The 18,863-nt window shown below is 35.0% G+C and overlaps 1 protein-coding gene and 1 pseudogene across 2 annotated transcripts in view; both read right to left on the reverse strand.

Moving 5' to 3' along the window:
- Positions 1–18,863, reverse strand: part of ZNF804B (zinc finger protein 804B) — a gene marked incomplete at both ends in the record, with an annotated part of 473,269 nt that overhangs the window by 377,145 nt on the left and 77,261 nt on the right. The gene's annotated exons all lie outside the window — the stretch shown is intronic.
- On the reverse strand, positions 816–15,267 carry LOC307057923 (small ribosomal subunit protein uS2-like; annotated as a pseudogene). Its single transcript has 2 exons — positions 14,320–15,267; positions 816–912 (listed from the first exon to the last, which is right to left on the reverse strand). The product of its transcript is annotated as a small ribosomal subunit protein uS2-like (transcript).

An 18,863-nucleotide genomic window follows, 5' to 3' on the forward strand; every position in this document is an offset into this window, starting at 1 on the left:
AAAATATATATATATATATATATATATATATATATATATATATATATATATAAAATGTCCCCTTTTGAATATCCTTTCCTTTTGATAAGTTTTGATCTGAACTTTATTAGAATACACTGTTCCATCTGAATTGTGATCATAAATGAAGTGAGATATGGAAAAAACACAATTGGAGAGAGTAAAGAGGCAAGAGCAAAATAAATTACTGAAATGTTGGGAAATGTGTCCGAAGAGGAAAGGCTAAAAGACTAAGTAAGTGTACATACCCAAGAAAATTGAAACTTAACAGCACGTTTCATGTATATGAAAGGATATTTTATGGGTAGCAGTGAGCAGTATTTTGTTTGTAAATTGAGGGCAGAACTTCAATAGTCTCCTAGCTGATCACCCTGTCACATGCCTCATTTTCTTCATGCTATGATCTAACACAGGGCTGGCAAAACAATATTACTCAAAGGCCATTTTCATTCATCTCTTTCATATTCAGGAACTTACAAGGACTCTTGCTAACTCTCTGCATCAAACCTAAACTTCCAACAACAAGCATCAAAAGCCCTCCATAAAATAATGTTGTTTTTCTATCTCATAGCTCAGTAATTCCCATACTACTCCCTCCATTTATTTATTTATTTATTTAGAAACTAACTTTATTTTTATTTATGTTTTTAATTTTATTTTTTGGCCCTGTGGAGCAGCATGTGAGATCTTAGTTTCCCAAAACAAGGATCGAACCCATGCCCCCTGCAGTGGAAGCACAGTCTGAACCACTGGACTGTCAGGAGAGTCCCCATCCCTTCCATTTAAACCAGACTTTTCTATGATGTAATTCTTGACCTCTTGTCCCCGAGACTCCCCACTTTGTACCCATCTACATGCTGTTCCCAATCGTTTTGACTAATTATGCTATAATCTCTAAAATTAGACACAAACTTGTTTTTTAAAAAACTTTTCATATAAAACATTGAAGAAACCTAAATCTACTGTACCATTATTTCAGCTTTCACAGTTTCTTCTTAATTTATACCTGTAAATAGGTTTCTTCACAACAACTCGTTGTGGAGGTTATGCCTTGCACAACTCCAGGGGAAATAATATGCACTGTAACCTAGGTAATGCACTCCCTAGATCTGTTCCATGCATACCTCAGCAGTTGTATGTTTGTATGTTGCATCTCTCCTTATCTTTTTGTTTCTTTGTCACTGTTAATACTCATGCTATTCATTTACTCCTGAGGTTGATATTCAAAGTCACCCCACCTTCCCCATAATATAGACACTATCTGCCTTTTCTCCTTCTATTTCTCCCTCTCTTATCACCTCAGTTTTCATGCTTTAGCCAAGGCCTTCTCAAGGTTGGCATCACTGACATTTTGGGCTAGGTAATTCTTTGTTGTTGGGCATGTCCTGTCCATATTGTAGGATGTTTAGTAGCATCACTGTCCTCTCCCCACTAAATGCTACATTACCCCTGACCCCATTAGAGCCAAAAATGTCTCCAGTCAGTGTCAAATCTTCTAGTGGGGGCAAAAATGACTCCTGATGGAGAACCACTGCTCCAGCCATACCAAATTAGTAATAATTCCCTAAACACTATATGCTGATTCGTGTGTCCATGCCTCTATCAGCGTGATTTCTTCTCTCCTTTATATTCCTATAAGTGAAAACTTGAAGAATTGTATTCACACTTAGAAAACAAACCAACAAAGAAATAAAGCAACTACCAAAAAACTACCATGACTACCACAACAACCACCACAATAGTTTAGGTGTCACTGTCATGATGAAGCATAACCAGGTCCCTAGGCAGAATTTAACTCTCTCTTCTTATTGCTATTACACAGGTAGATCATGTGCATTTTCCCACTGCTGCACTCATCACACTTCCTCGTAATTTATTTTCTTAAGATCCACCTCACTTAAAGGAATGTGAAGATAATGTGAATCCAAACCATTCCTGTAGGCTCATGCCTGACATGTATGTACCAGTTATTGAAGAAAACATTCGATATTATCTTTTCTGCTGATTCTCTGATCACACAAACTGTACACACATTATTTCAACCGTATTCAAAGCCTTTACTATTTATTTTACGATTTTAATAACAGTGGTAGATGTAAAATTGTTTTATTTTATTTGTTGTACAAAGATATATTGTACAACACAGGGAATATAGCCAACATTTTATAATAACTGTAAAAGGAGTATATAACCTTTAAAAATTGTGAATCACTATTTTGTACAACTGTAATTTATATAATGTTGTACAGCAACTATACTTCAATAAAAAATAAATTTAAAAAGAGCTTAAAAAAGTGTCTAAAAAAGAAATGGTTTAAAAATTAAGCTTCAAAGCTTATATATCTTTTTATAAAAAAGAAAAATTTTATTAAAGGAAAGAAACATTTTCTTAATAAAACATAGTTTTTGTGCAACAAATATTTTTGTTTGGATATTAACATAACAGAAAAATCTTAATAACTCACAACAGTGAGTCTGAATAATATTACAATGGATAGCATTTTGCTGAAGACTTTTCTCTGCTTTACTTTTTCACTTCACTTATATATATATAAATACCATTTTGTGTTTTCTAAAATATAGGTCATTTTGCTAAATTTAATAAACTCTACTATAGACTAAAAGCATCTTCAAGCATTCTATATCCATTTTCAAATTTAAAATATTACTTTTGTTATAATCTCTGCCAAAAATTGAAGGATTGTTTCCAGTTTCTTTGCCATCATTTTCTATTTTCTTCTAAGTTTCTTGGGCAATATTTGTTAGTGGCATATCCTTAAATAATTGTGTGTGTATGTAGTTCACATATGTCTATATATGTCATACATAAGGAATATATATATACACATACACACACACACACCATTTGCTTTTTCATCATCCCACTGAACAGGATGTGAAACTAAAGAGGAAATGAACCTCCATTCTTCCTGTTCCTCCTTGTGTCTCGGGAAAGAAGTGTGAATAGGTGAGCTCCAATCCCTGGTTATGCTACTCCCAGGTAATACTGGACAGCCCCAAACTCCAAGGCATCTAAAGTGAGTATATGGATAAATGTTGGCTCACAGATTCTGACAAGCACATCCCAGAAGACACTGAGGAAATACCAGATGACATTTGTCTTTTGGAGCCTCTTATCCCACAATCTTGGTTCCTCTCCTTTGTGGAGGCTCCATAAACTTTCAGAAAGCTGGAAACTTTGTGGTCTCTTCTTGGGATCCTTCTTCGTGATTATCATTTTTTGGCAGACAGTTATCTCTGCTCAGCTCAATAAGCATATCTAATACTTACTCGTGACTCTGTGGGAGGTTTTATGAATACAAAATGCATTAGACTCAGCTCCAGGATATCATACTCCAAAGAATGCTCATTTGAGAGTTTAAAACAATAAGGGGGTTATTGGACATCAAGACTTATGGACATTAAGTTAATGTCATAAATAGTTAAATCAAATGTTTGGCTTAATGTACAATGCTATTATGCCACTGTCTGCGTATCTTTGACCACTGGTGCCTTTCTGCACTGGAAGTTGGTGATATTCCAAAGCCAGAGACTTAAACCACATCTCAGACCACTATATTGATTACTACTCTCCTTTTTCCTCTTTACCTCTTTTCCAGTGTTACAGAGGCTTACAATCTTTTTTCATTCATTCATTAAACACACAGTATTTATTATTTACAAGATTCTAGGCACTAGCAGAGATGAAAAGGACATGGTACCTAACTCTGAGGCCTCTCAGTTTAGACAGAAAAGAGTTAATACCAACAGATCATTTGCAAATTGGTAAGTTTTGTACTAAGAAGCTAGAAGAGAGGCTCAGGGAAGGCTTTAGAGATGAGAAGACTGTATACTGCACCTGAAAGACAATTAAGAGTTGTCATGGTAGAAAAAGGAGGAAGAACAGTCCCACAAGAGAAAAAACAAGCCTGAGCAAAAGCCAATGACTTGAAATAGACAGTCTCATTTGAAAAATGATAAAAATATTTTACGGGCCATGCCTATGGGTTACACTAGCAAAATTTACATGGCTTTCTATAGCCCCTCGTCTTGAGAATGCTGCAGTGATCAGGATTGCTAGCTTCTTCCTTGGGGGTGATGCCATCTGAGTGATTCTCAGGCCCCTACACCATGTACTAAGATCTACATGGACAAGAAGTGGCCATTTTTTGTGTAATGCATGTTGTTACATGCATATGTGCATGCTTTTATTTGTCCTGTTTATACCATTCAACCTTAAGTAAAATTTTATATAGAATCAGAAGTCCAACAAAAAATAGATGATGAGGGAGGTGACCTGATCTGGCTGAAGAAAGAACCATCTGCTAGTAGAATTTTCCACTGAATGACCACTTGCCTCACTAAAGCATCAACAACTTGCCTTGTAAGTTTTCCAGAAGCAAACCCTGCACTGCTTGCCTTATGGAATTATAAAAAAGGAGGAAACGAGGTCCCTTCAAAAATAAACCTACAGAATAGGATTTCTCTGATGGTTCTCCTTTACTGAGGGAATTTCCAGCTTGCAAACCACAAACATTATGAGCAGTTTCATATTTTTTGAAGTCTTATCAAATTAGAATATGGCCATAAACATTCAAGGATGAGCTCCCCATGTCTCCTATTATAAATACCAGAATTATACGTCAAGCAAAGGAAAATGTAAAATAGAATGAATATGGGTATGACTTAGAGCAATTAGCATGAAACTCAAGACTAAAAACATATAGCCTCCAGCTGTATTTTGCACAGCAAGGTCCAGATGAGGAAGGGTAAAGTACAATCTACCATAGAGGATCCAGAATGTTACCACCTGAACCCACAGATCATTCTCAGCAAAATGAATCCTGGGACAAGCAGACTTTGTATGCATCCAAATAGAATGGAATGCGTCTACAGCATCACCTATGAGGGATTCTTCATAAGATCTAATAACATGATTATAACCAAGTTGCTATATCTAACTTCTTGCTTCCAGTAAATAATGAAAGGAGTAGAGGAACAAGTTAGATGACACTATCAGGTGGAGGAAGCAATTAGACAAATAGGTGACCCATTCATCAGTAAGTCAATGTCAAAAAAAAGATGGGCAGAGGGTAGGGAAGAAAGGGTGCTGAGTCTAATGAGATCAAAGAAACATAGCAACTAAAGACAATGCTTTACCTTAACCAATTTGTTTAAACAAATGAACTTTATAAAACATTTTTGGTTAATTGGTGAAATTTTAAAATGTAATGGATATTAAATTACTTTAAGGAATTTTCCTTAACTTTGTTAGGTGCATTAATGATACTCTCTGATGTTTTAATGGTAGAAAATGTCCCATTTTAGAGTTGATACAAAAATGTTTAGGTTTGAGATGTTATATCTGTAATTTAAAATTATTCAGCAAGAAAATGAAAAAAGGGAATGTGGCAAAATGTTGACATTTGTTAAATCAAGGTAATGGGTATATGGGAGTTATTTTATAATCTACATTTTTCCATATAATTGAAAGTTTTCATAAAAAGCTGGATTTTTTTAATTGATGAAATTGTAAGTGTGATATTAACTTGTGATATTAACTTGTATTGTTAAACAGTTTCTTTGCTTTTTTATGCCTAAGTAGATTAATGGCATCAATAGGAATCTTCTTTTTATATAAAAAATGTTTCTAAAACAGCCAAAAGAAATTTATAATCACTATTGTGATTTAGATGTAAGATAGAATGAGTTTGACATTGACTTCATTTGTTCACTCATTATTCATTTATTCTCCTCATTCAACAAATAATTTATAGTCACATAACAGAAAAACCATCCTCCAGAAATCAGTGAATTTTCAATTTTGATGCCCCATAGATCTACCTGCTCAAGTTACTAAAACCATCTGAGTTTAAATTTTGTCAGCTATAAAATCAGAATATTAATAAATTTATCACATTATATGAGGAATAAGTGAGTTACTAAGTATAAGGTGCTAGAATTCAATGATAACTAAGTGAATGGTGGCATTATTATAAACTGTGGTGTCAATGACACTAAAAATATAATTATGAAAGGTCCCTTACTGGACTATTTTTCAAAAGATTCTTTCTGCTTCAGAGCATTCTTCATCTACTTTTAAACAGTTCTCCTATTGAAGAATTACAGCAAAATTTATTGCATATGCCAGATTAGTTATTTCTTAGAATGGTGAATCAAAATCCTAAATTCTAATGATTTAAAGATTATAAAAATTGTAAGTACAGACACATTTCAATGAAAGATTTTTCTTCTGTATTGCAGAATCATTCAATACAGATTATTTCTGTTAGTGAGCATGTAAAATAAAAATTATAAAATACTCAAGAGTTTTCAAGACTAATTTGAAAAAACTGTATTACATTTTGAAAGAGTACCAGATGAGTTTCCCTAATAAACTTTCATTAGAGATTGGATAATTGGTGCAGAGCAGTCCAATTATTTCTTATATATGTTTTTGAAACAATAGGGCCTATGAAATCTCTGGATTACACTTTCTAAGTAAAATGGCATCCTGTTAAAAAGTCTCAGAGTCCAGAAACATTTGATTTCAGAAACAGACTACCTACTTAAATAGATTATGCACAGGGAGATCAGGTGGCCACCTTCCTTAACTGATTTTTAGCAATTCGGTAACTATAGTGCTACCATTTATGCAGCTGTTGTCAAAGGCTCCGTGTTTCAATTTCCATTCCTCATTTTCTGACCTGTTCATAAATGTCTACTGCAGGCTGAAGCCCACAGTGCAAGGTTTTATTAATAATAGATTTAAAACTGTGATAGAATGTGTGTTTCCTCAACAGAGTTGGCAGTGCTCCACTTCATGGGACAGCTGGTTTCTGTAAGCTCACTTCCCAACAACTGACCATAGCTGAAGCCAAACGAGTGGGAACTAATCAAATGGAACCAACTTACTCAGCTGGTTCAATGAATCTGTACAAGTGATAAGGACACAACAAAATAATTAGTCTTACTATTCTTAGGTCTTAAGACAACCTTAGGGAAAATCAGACTGGGAAAAAGTGCCAAACCCATGTTTGATTTGCCCCATGGTAAAAATACAAAAATTGAGATGGATTTAGAATAGGATGTGACTATTCTACCCAAATATTTATGGTGTATGACTAAATGAAAGAGTGTACTGTTTATATTGGTTAGTCTATTCAGAATGTGGAGCGTGGCTGAAACTATGACATGTCCCTATCAAAGAAATATCTGGAGTAATAAAACAATCATACATATCAACTAGACATGGATAGTAGGTAATCAATAAATATTATTACTTGAGTGTTTATCTCTTCCTAAGAAATAGAACATTCCCAAAATAACTGCACTAAATATAATTTAGGCTGAAAAAATTCAGAAGGCAATTCAGGATTTAACAATGCTTATAATGTTTATTAAGAATGCCTAGAAATAGTCAAACTGTGAAGTATGAGAGTACAGTCTCCAATGATGCCTCAATTTCTGACACCAACTGCAAGTTCAGGGGGGTTCCTAAAACCACCCTCAGATTCAATAGTTTTCATAGGACTCCCTGAAAATTTATATTTATGGTTACTGTTTATTATAGGGAAAAGATAAAAATTGCAAGCAAAGGAAGAGACACATAGAGCAGAGTCTAGGAGGATTCCAAACATGAAGCTTCCATTTTCCTTTCCTAGAACTGACATGTAACAATGGGCACAGAGAGTATACTGAAAATAAGGAAGCTCAACCAAGCTTCTGTGTCTTTAGTTTTCATTGAGGCTGTAATACCTAGGCAACATTGGTTGATTGCTCACACGGCTGAACACAGTGTCTAGCTCAATTGATACCACATGAGCCAAAGTCGCCATGCTAGGTCACACTGTTGGTCTTTACGCTGGAGCCAGCCCCCACCCTAAAGCTATTGGGTGTGGATGACCTCACCCCAAGATCCAGTGTAGCCAGCCCCTACTCTAAACAAAGATGCTCCTACCAGGTATTAAATAGATGACCTCTGAGAAGCCTAGGGCAAAAAAGCAGATATTTCTTGGGGCAAGGCCAAATTCTTTACTACACAATGAATATTAAATGATCATTTCACACCTAGGTGTGGAGTTAAAAATATATATAGTAGATAAGTATATTGTGAATCTCTAGTTTTACTCTCTGTGAACTTTCTTAACTAGGACAATATAATTGCCCACTCAAATATTCTATTCCCTAGAAGTCAATGACTCTTCAGTTTATGTAGTTTGATGCATAACCTTTCCACTATCGGGACTTATGAAAGCATTTTAATCTCAAACCATTTTATTTTAATCAGAAAGTATTTTTATAGATCCAGGTCTACCCTGAGCTGTTTTCTGACTCACTAAGAAAGCCTGTCATCATACCCCATACACTTGCCCCCTTCTCCCTAAACACAACTATAGCAATACTAACTCTTGGTTCTCCCTCCATCCAGTCCAGTGACTTCTTAGTTAATTTTCTCAGTTCAGTCTCATTTCAGTTTAAAACTACCCCATGGAAGTAATTTAATTTGATGGGAATGAGTTAATGTCCATTAAATAGAACCAAGTTAAATATTTTAGGAATCCTAGTTACTGAGTCTGATCAATTCTAACACATGGTTACAGTATTCCCAGTTTAAGGAGAATTATTCATAAGGATTAACATTTTCAAAACTAACAAGATTATCTGGTGCTACTCTGAAAATAAATAAAATACAAGGCATTTTTATTTTATAAATACATGTTGTATAAACAAAACTGTATATTATTACTCTTCCATGAAAAGTTCCATTCAGAATACATTTATCCAGATGGGGAATATTTATAAGCAGAGAACCTGGCCATAAGAAAAGAAAAAGCTGCCAATCAATCAAATTACCCTAATGACGATGATCATCAGGAAGGAAACACATTATATGAACAGCTGGTTGCAGAGCAACTGATTGCAGAGGGTCAAAACATAGCTTTGCCATGAATGGGGCTAAAAAACACCTCTGTGTCCACGGAAGGCTGCAGGGATGCTGCTGCTGTGCCAGAATGTAGTACTAGCCTGTAGGAATATTTTTCTCTAAAGCATGTCTCCTATGTGGATATCAATTTGTATTACACTTCTCTAAGGATCATCTAAAATGATTTGGTTTTTACCATAAAGGGGCCAACACATGACCAGCACTCAGAGAAATTTCAAGGACAGGTGTCTTTTTTAAGAGCTCTCTTCTAGTGGGAAATGACTACTTGTAGCCAAAGTAAAAATAGTCCCCAGTATAAGGAGCAAGATGACATATAATGAATGCTTATTATATACCATGTGCTGTGTATAGATTATTAATTCAATCTTCCTGCTATCATATAAGGTGGAGATTATTATGTCTATTTTTATTTTCAGATGAAGAAATGAGGTACACAAGGGTTGAAGAACCTCCCCCAGACGAAGTTGCTAAAGTGGCCAGTGAAAGAGTCAATCCCCATTTTATAGTACTCCAAAGAATATTCTTTCCCCATACTCTTGTCTCAACTGTTGCAGGATGACACCGAATAGCCTAGTTGCTCTGGATCTAGTGTTGTGGACAGGCTTATCAATGGATCTAATTATTTCAATGTTTTTCCTAGAGGCTAAGAAGGCTAGAGATGCTAATAGCTTTCAGGGAATGAGATTGTTGCCCTGACTTCAAATCTCTGAACTGCCACTTACTAGTGTGCAACCTTGAGCACATTACTCAACTCTCTGCACAAGTTTTCCTCCTAAGTACACACACACACAATGGGTTGGTGTTTAGTTTAGATTTGGTTTGATTTCCTCTACCATTTGAAACTAAGTTGTAGACATTGTGGTATTTCACTTCCTAATACTTCCACATGAATCCCTTAAGAACAAATAATTCATTTGGTGCTTTATTGGGAATATTTCTTAATTTGATTTTCTGTATCTTAGTTTTATAAGTGAGTCTAAATCAAGAGATATCCAAGTCTTATAAATCTTAACCGATTCAGAAAGTTAGAATATGAATAGAATGACCCTTGCCTGGAATTGCTAGCAAAAATATCTGTGAGCCTTTAGTAAATTCTCCTGTCACAGTCAAGTACTATCATCATCCTCAAATAAAAAAGATGTACAAATCACAGGGTTGCTACATGCTGAATCCAAGTACAGCTCAAGGCTCTTAGGTGATTTGCCATCATTTTCACAATTATGTCTGGTATCCAGATGGTGCTTGTTCTCAGTCCTGCAGCTTTTGTATATGGAGAGGAGCCCTTACTACTCCCTCTAACTCGCTTTAACATTCAACGTATAAGTCTTAAAACTCCAATAAACAATGAATGTTCTTTAGACATTAAACAATCAATATTCCTCAATGTTTACTCACTACTGACACAAAAATAAATTAAAAGTTATGAATTTGGCAAATTATCTCCAACATTTAAAAATTGACTATAAACTTAATAAAACACTATGAATATTTGATTCAAACTACTTCTAATAAAAATTCCTTTAAGTATTGAAACCACTGTAAGATTTAGACAGCACATAGCATAGAAATACAGAATGATGTTTCAGAGTACAGACTATGGAACCATATCACCTGTATCCAAATTCTGACTTCTTCCACTTAATAGCTGTATGACTTTGGGGAAATTGTGCCTCATTTTCCACATCTATAAAAAGAAGGTTATCATAATATTTATCTATGATATTTATCTCATTGTCCTATTGTGAGTCAAGAGTATATTAGCAGAACTTTGATAACACCAGGCATAAGGTCAGTTTGAAAATATTAGTTATATCTAAAAATATCACAGTGATTAGAGAAGCAGTTCTCAAACTTTCTGGTCTCTGAATCCCTTTATTGAGAATCCCAAGATGTTTTGTTTAAGTTGGTTATGTGTATCAAGATTTACCATGTAAGAAATTAAAGTTGAAAATTAAAACATTAATTTTAAAATAATAATAAATAGGTTAAAGTAAATAATATATTTTAGTAGGAAATAACTATATTTTCTCCCAAGAAATAATGAGAAGAGTGGCGGTATTTTACACCCTCGCACAGCTCTTTACCTGACTTCTATGAAAACAGACATCAGATTCTCATATTTGCTTCTGAATTCAATGTGTTGCAGTATGTTCTTTTGATAAGAAGTATTTGAAGAAAATCCAGACTCACACAGATATGTAGTTGAAAATAAGAGGAGTATTTTAACAGACTTTTCAGAAAACTTTGGATATTCCTCTTGATACTTACACCAAAATTTGATAAGTGGTTGTCTACTAAAACTTCATTGCAATGTGCAATCTGAAACCAAATCAATGAACATTGCTACTCTGTTACATTGAATGGTCTATTTTGCACTTTGATTGGTCTTTTACTTTCTAATGATTTTCTACATTGATCACTTGAAAAATATTGGTTCACTGAGTTATGCCATTCTTTCAAATATTAACATATTTTATAAAAATATATTTGTTAATATCTCCACCATCGTTATCAGAAAACTCTGTAAGGATTGGGAAGCTCTCAAGCTCACAGTGGCTATCACAATTTTTCCCAAATTCTAATTTTCTCTTGAAAGCTTGAATTTCATCATTGGCAACAAATACTATCAGTCGATTACCTTTGAAGTGACAAGGTGACTTCTTTTATTTTTAAGTAAATCTGTGCCAAATACTCAACTATAAAAAAAAAACAACATACTTTGTCTGTCAGTTAATCTTTCAACTAAAAACTGTGTTCCATGGAAAGAAGGAGGTTGTTCAGCTCTCAACTCAAATGGACAAGTGCTTTTTCTTAAGAAAACAATCATAGTTCAAGATCAGCAAAATGCTTTTTGTATACTTCTCAATTCATCACACAAAATATTAAACAGACATGTGCTCTCTCACTTCTGGACAAGATGTACTGATAGGGACAGAACTGATCCTCCCCCTTGCAACAACCAAAAATACAGACAAAATGTATGAACCAAATGCTTTCAAAGACACTGGATGTCAGTCAAAAAAGCATTGATCCTTGACAGATGGGAAATGAATGAAGCCAGTCCTACAAGTGTCCTAATTCATTCCTTTGAGAGAGTTTCCAGGTCATGACCTAAAGAGAGGGAATGAGGCAGCGCCGATGGACTCTCTGAGTTGAGGAGACCGAGAACCCAAGTTTCTAAGTGTTCACAGGAAAGAAGAGTGAACTACACAAAGAGAAAGCCCTGGAAATCTTTAGAGGGTCTCCCTCAAGAGTTCATTAGGGTCTAGATCAGCAATATATTTATTTTTAATTTGTTTATGTATTTATTCATTTATTCATGTTGCCATTATATTATTATTAATTATTATTATTATTATTATTATTCCTACTCTTAAGGGTTAGCTTTTTAACTAGATATTTATTTTGGAAACTTGCTAGATTAACAATAAATTTGACCACTTCAAAATAGAAGGAATTCTACCTCAGGTTAAATGCCATTGCTGGTTCTGGCTTAAGGATTGAGTGATTCTTGGCATAACTTAGATGATCTGATTTGTTGCAACATGGGACAAGTCCAATCCTTTCCCATAATTTCCAGAAAGCACTGTTGTTTACTTTTAAATGGTCAGTATTACCTAAGTCATTATCTTTCTATAGTTACCTATACAAATCTTTCATTAAGATTTAAAACTTCTGTTGGCTTTATCTGTAATTTAAAATCATTAGAATGCTCCTCCAGAATGAAATAATGCCACTGCAGCAATACGGATGGACCTAAAGATTATCATACTAAGTGAAGTCAGAAAGAGATGACACATACCATATGATATCACTTATATGTGGAATGTAAAATATGATACAAATGAACTTATTTACAAAACAGAAACAAACTCACAGACATAGAAAACAAACTTATGGTTACCAAAGGGGAAAGGGGGTCAGGGAGGGATAAATTAGGAGTATGGGATTAACAGATACAAACTACTATATATAAAATAGGTAAACAGCAAGGTCCTACTGCATAGCACAGGGAACTATATCCAATATCCTGTAATAAACCATAATGGAAAAGAATATGAAAAAGAATATTTATGTGTGTGTGTGTATATATATATATATATATGTATATATACATATATGTGTGTGTGTGTGTGTGTGTTTATAACTGAATCCCTTTGCTGTATGCCAGAAACTAACGCATTGTAAATCACCTATACTTCAATAAAAACTTTTTGAAAAAAGAATGCTCATGCAGCCATTTTATCTACTAGAAAATGAAGGTTAGAATCTGACACAGTAATTCTTCCCTTTAGAACATCTGGCTAAATTATCATCCTGAAACAGGATGTTAACTAATTAATGTGTATGACCACCAAAGCTGATCAAATGATGGACAATCTCTCTACCTAGTTATCATGTGCTGGAATTATTTGGTAAATAGGCATCTGCTACAGTGTCCTATCTTGTAGAGTTCTTGGCAGAATTCCTACTATTATGGAGAATATTTGTCTACTCAAAATTAGTCCTCTTCATTCTTTTTTACAGATTCTGATTACACAGACACACACATATAATCTGCATATGCAGGAAAAAGTAAACTGAGTATATTTATATTGGCTTCCTCTTGTAGGCATATGTTGCTATCTTGCTAACTATACATATATATGTAATATAATACATACATACTTATATATACTTATACTTAAATGTTGAAACAGATAGATGTACATGTAGAGTACATGTACACATGTATTAAAACTATTAAAATCAATAAAAACATTAAAATCAATAAAAACCAACCATCTACCAAGATAGATAAAAAAAGATTATCTTTTTTTTTTGGCATTACAACTACCCTACTGCGTATTTTATTCTCACTTTTTCTTTGAGTCCATTGTGAACTCATGGCCTTTAATAGACCTGAATTATTTCAGTTATTTATGATTTCAAGCCTATATTTTCTTCTCTAAGCTGATGACGGCCTCCTTCAGCTGATTCTTCGTCTATTTTGTAATAGTCCTGATATGTTTTTTAAAACTTTCCTACTTTTGGCAAGAATAGAAAGTTTTCTGCCTATTCAGAAACCTCTCTGCCCTAGAATAGAATAAAATCTTCTCTAAGACACTCCTGTTCCCTTTTTTTGTGATTGGGATTAAAAATCAAAATCTTGGCATGAGATGGTACATGTGAGAAGATGTAGCTGCTTCTGTTAACACCTCCAATTTTAAAGTAATATAAAAATCAACTGACTAAGACAAATGAGCACTGTAGTTCTCTTCAGGAGTGAGAAGACACGGAAAGTCCAGGGTTTTTTTTTTCTCCATGTGCATGACTTCCTTTTTCTTTTTTTTAAAGAAACATTTTCTGTCAACCTTATCTGCATTTTCTGTTTAAACACGTGGACAAACAGCTTCAGGCCACTCAGGCTTGTTCCCACCCATTCAGTGGCCTGAACAGTGGGAGTGCAGACCAGTCTTCAGTGGTGGGCTGAGCGCCCCCATCTTCCAGAGAGACTGCTGACCAGGCCCCAGGACACCTGCATCTCCAGATGCCTCTGAAACCTCAGCTGACTAGCAGTTAACTCAAGAGCTGGAGCAGTCCATTCACGCTGAACAATTCCTCCTTGGTCACAGCCTTTTCAGCAGTGGCTCGCTCTTCCTTTTCAATGTCTCTTCCTTTTCAATGTCTCTTCCTTTTCAATGTCTCCAGGGTCTCTGTAGAACTAGAGATGCAGTGTGACCTCCCACGGATGTTACTTTGGAGATGGTAACACAGGTGTGCAGAACTTCCTGGGTCAGCATCTACCAACTCAGACCCACTGAGTGAGCTCCCTCGTTGCTGCCTGGGATGGCAATGTCCACAAACTGCAGAGGAGAATCTGTGTTACACAGAGCAGTGGTGGTCAGGTTAGCGTAAGACACTCTTGTGAGAGGCTGGTGATCTGCCCTGAGATCAGTAACCACCTGAAGTAGCAGCTCCCAGAAGGCTGCCTGGATCTGGTGAGTGAAGGTTCCAGAAGTGAAACAGCCAGCAATACGAGTACCTCTAGTGGCAGCAGCAAACAGAAATACGTCAGTATTTCTGGAGGATAGGACACTGACACCAGCCAGGTTTTCCCTGGCAACACGGCATGAGTTGTCAGCAGAAGCTTCTTCCAGGTTCTTTTCAGATTTATGATGTAAGATGCCATCACTTTTCCTTTTGTAGATGTACTGTTTTATTTGGAAGTCAAGGTCGGTGCCAGCTCAGTGGGTTCCTGCTGCAAGGAATTTGAGGACATCCTCCTCCTTCATTTTCAGGACATCAAGGACTCTGGACATGATGAAAGTTTCCCTTAAGTCATGACAGGAACCCAGAACAATGCCATTTGGACTCCTATTTGCGTAGCACTGTGTACAAAATGCTGCTGCTGAACTCCGTGGAAAGCAGGTGATTTCCACAGATATAAAAAATTTCATCATATATTGTTCTATTTTGCAAGTAAATATGTCATTATACATTTTTCAAACAATTATTATTTGTTTTTATTCCCAAGGGCTACATTTCTAGTAACCCAAATTATAAGGAGCTAAGAGACTGAATAAGGAAAAAATTCACTGTTTGGTAAACAGTGAATCTCATATCAAATTTCAACTTCATCTTTTGTTAATTTTACTTTATTGCAGTACAATTTAATAATTTTTATTTCAATTTATTCAAACCAAAAAAAACAAAAACAGTTCACCCATTTCTCCCAACCTTCACCCCATGCCTCTGGCAACCACTAATCTGTTCTTTGTATCCATAAGTTTATTTTCCTTCTTTCTTTGGATTCCACATATCAGAGAGATTATATGGTATTTGTCTTTCCCTTTCTGAGTTATTTCACTTAGTATAATGCTCTCGAGGTCCATCCATGTTGTCACAATGGCAAGATTTTATTCTTTTTCATGGCTGAATAATATTCCATATATAATGGAATATTATATATAATATTATATATGTATATATCAATCACAGTTTCCTTACCCATTCATCCACTGATGATACTTTGTTTTCATACCTTGGCTATTGTAAATAATGATGTAACGAACATGGGGCTGTATGTATCTTTTCCAAGTAGTGTTTTTGTTTTCTTCAGACAAATACCCAGAAGAGGAATTGCTGGATCATATGGTAGTTCTATTTTCATTTCTTTGAGGAACCTCCAGACTTCTTTTTCATGGTGGCTGTACCAATTTACAATCCCATCAACAGTACATGAGGGTTCCCTTTCTACACATTCTCTTAAATATTTTTTTTTATTTTTAGTCTTTTTGATAATAGCCATTCTAAAAGGAGTCATATGACATCTCATTGTGGTCTTGATTTGCATTTCCTTGATGATTAATGATGCACAGCATCTTTTTACGTGCCTGTTTGCTATCTCCGTATCTTCTTGGGAAAAAAATATATTCAGGTCTTTTGCCCATTTTTAAATTGAATTGTTTGGTTCTTTGCTTTGAGTCCTATGAGTTCTTCATATATTTTGGATATTAGCCTCTTATCAGATATATGATTTGCGAATACCTTTTCTCATTCATAGGTTGCCTTTTCATTTTGTTGATGGTTTCCATTGTTATGCAAAAGCTTTTTAGTTTGTTGTAGTCTCATTTATTTTTGCTTTTGTTGTGTTTGCTTTTGGTGTCAAATCCAAAAAAAGTCATGTCCAGGACTGATGTTAAGGCACTTATGGCCTATGTTTTTCCTAAGAGTTTTATGGTTTCCGTTTATTTTTGTGTATGGTGTAAGATAGTGATCCAGTTTCATTCTTTTGCATAGGGCTGTCCAGTTTTCCCAACACTATTTATTGAAGAGACTATAACTTCCCCATTGTATATTCTTGGCTCCTTTGTTGTAAATCAATTAATATACATGCATGGATTTACTTCTGGGCTCTCTACTGTGGTCTATTGATCTATGTGTCTGTTTTTATGCCAACAACATATTGTTTTAATTAGGTTTGTAATATACTTTGAAATCAGAGAGCATGATGCCTCCAGCATTGCTCTTCTTTCCCAACATTGCTTTGGCTATTCGGGGTCTTTCATGGTTTCATACAAATTTTAGGAATGTTCATTCTATTTCTGTGAAAAAATGCCATTGGAATAATGATAGGGATTTAACTGAATCTGTATATTGCTTTGGTAGTATAAATCTTTACACTAGATCACAGTATAGGCTATATTCCTCTGTCATTTTTATGTTATTACAATTGCATTTGGTTAAAAAATAGTTATAAAGAGAATTTTTGTGCATAATTTTTCTTAACAAAAAAGATTGTTTTTTTACACAGAACTGCCACTTACTCTCAAAGTATCTCTAATATGTGGAGTTCAAATTATTTCTGATTATAGCCTCCCATTTGAATCTATACTTCAAATGACTAGAGTTCACTGGTGTGTATTAAAAAGTAAACAGATGCTGAAAATTAGTGCTATTCATGGAGAAGACCTTTCTCTGTAATTTTTTTAAATTGTATTATTTACCTGAAAAAGTCTGACCTCATTTTCTTAATAGTGTTTCTGACAGAAAAAAAAATTCAGCGATTTTTGTGTAACTGGAAATGTGTTATAATATATAAAACAACTGGGAACCTGAACCTAGCCCTGTTTTTATCACTAAACCCTGAGAAAGTCACCACAAATCTTTGGTTCTCAGTTTCCTCACCCAAGTGAGATAAACTCACAAGTGCAGAATCAGCTATTCTTAAACTTTTTTTTTGGGGGGGGGGTTATTTTATAAATAGCACAGGCTATTTGAGAAGCTTGGCCTTCCCACATTAGATCAATAGAATTAAAGCTCTTCATTCAAAAAACAGACATTCAAATAGGATGGCAAGAGACTTTTTTCTTTATATTATTAGCAGAAATAATGAAATTAAAACTACATTGGCCTCCTAGAACCAGTCTTTTTCAAACTCTCAGCCTCTATCTTTCCATATTCTTTATTTGTCCTAAAATTTCTTAAGGGTTAAGTTCTTACCTTCCTCATTTTAATATTGTAATACCCTAGAAACATCCCAGGCACAAGTAATCACCTGATTTTTCTTATAATTTAACTGAAGTACCTCAGTTAATCCTCACTGCCACCTTAAAAGATTAGCTGTTTTCAATCCATTTTTTTGATTAGGAAAATAGGATCAGAAAGGTTAATTGCCTTGAAATCCCAGGGATTGTAAATGACAAAGGTAAGATTGCATTGTCAAATCTTCTAATGTTAAAAAAACAGGTGGCGGGACTTCCCTGGTTGTGCAGTGGTTAAGAATCTGCCTGCCAATGCAGTGGTCACAGGTTCGAGCCCTGATCCAGGAAGATCCCACATGCCATGGAACAACTAAGCCCGAGTGCCACAACTACTGAGCCTGCACTCTAGAGCCTGCAAGCCACAACTACTGAGCCCACATGCCACAACTACTGAAGTCTGTGCGCCTAGAGACCGTGCTCCACAACAAGCCACCGCAATGAGAAGCCTGCGCACCTCAACAAAGAGTAGCCCCCGATCACCGCAACTAGAGAAAGCCCGCATGCAGCAACGAAGATGCAACACAGCCAAAAATAAAATAATTAATTTTTTAAAAGGTGGTTAACTCTAATTACAGAGGTAAATATTTTTTTCTTTGAAATCCTTGAAGAGGATTCATTTCACATCACCAATAAAATATTTTCTTAAGAAGAGGAAGATAGGTGAGCAAAAGAAAGCAGAAAGGAAACACTGAAAAAATGATAGGAATTTTAAATTTCAAAATTTGCATTACCAGAGTCTAAATTTATATCTGGTTAAATAAAAGCATCGGATATGAATTGAGATTAGCACTGAAAAGACTCACTATACTAATGATAGTGAGATATTTTCAAACTGACAGTCCAGCTTAAATCCCTCAGAGTCCATGGCTATA

The sequence above is a fragment of the Hyperoodon ampullatus genome, assembly GCF_949752795.1.
Source record: "Hyperoodon ampullatus genome assembly, chromosome: 9".
Taxonomy (NCBI): Eukaryota; Metazoa; Chordata; class Mammalia; order Artiodactyla; family Ziphiidae; genus Hyperoodon; species Hyperoodon ampullatus.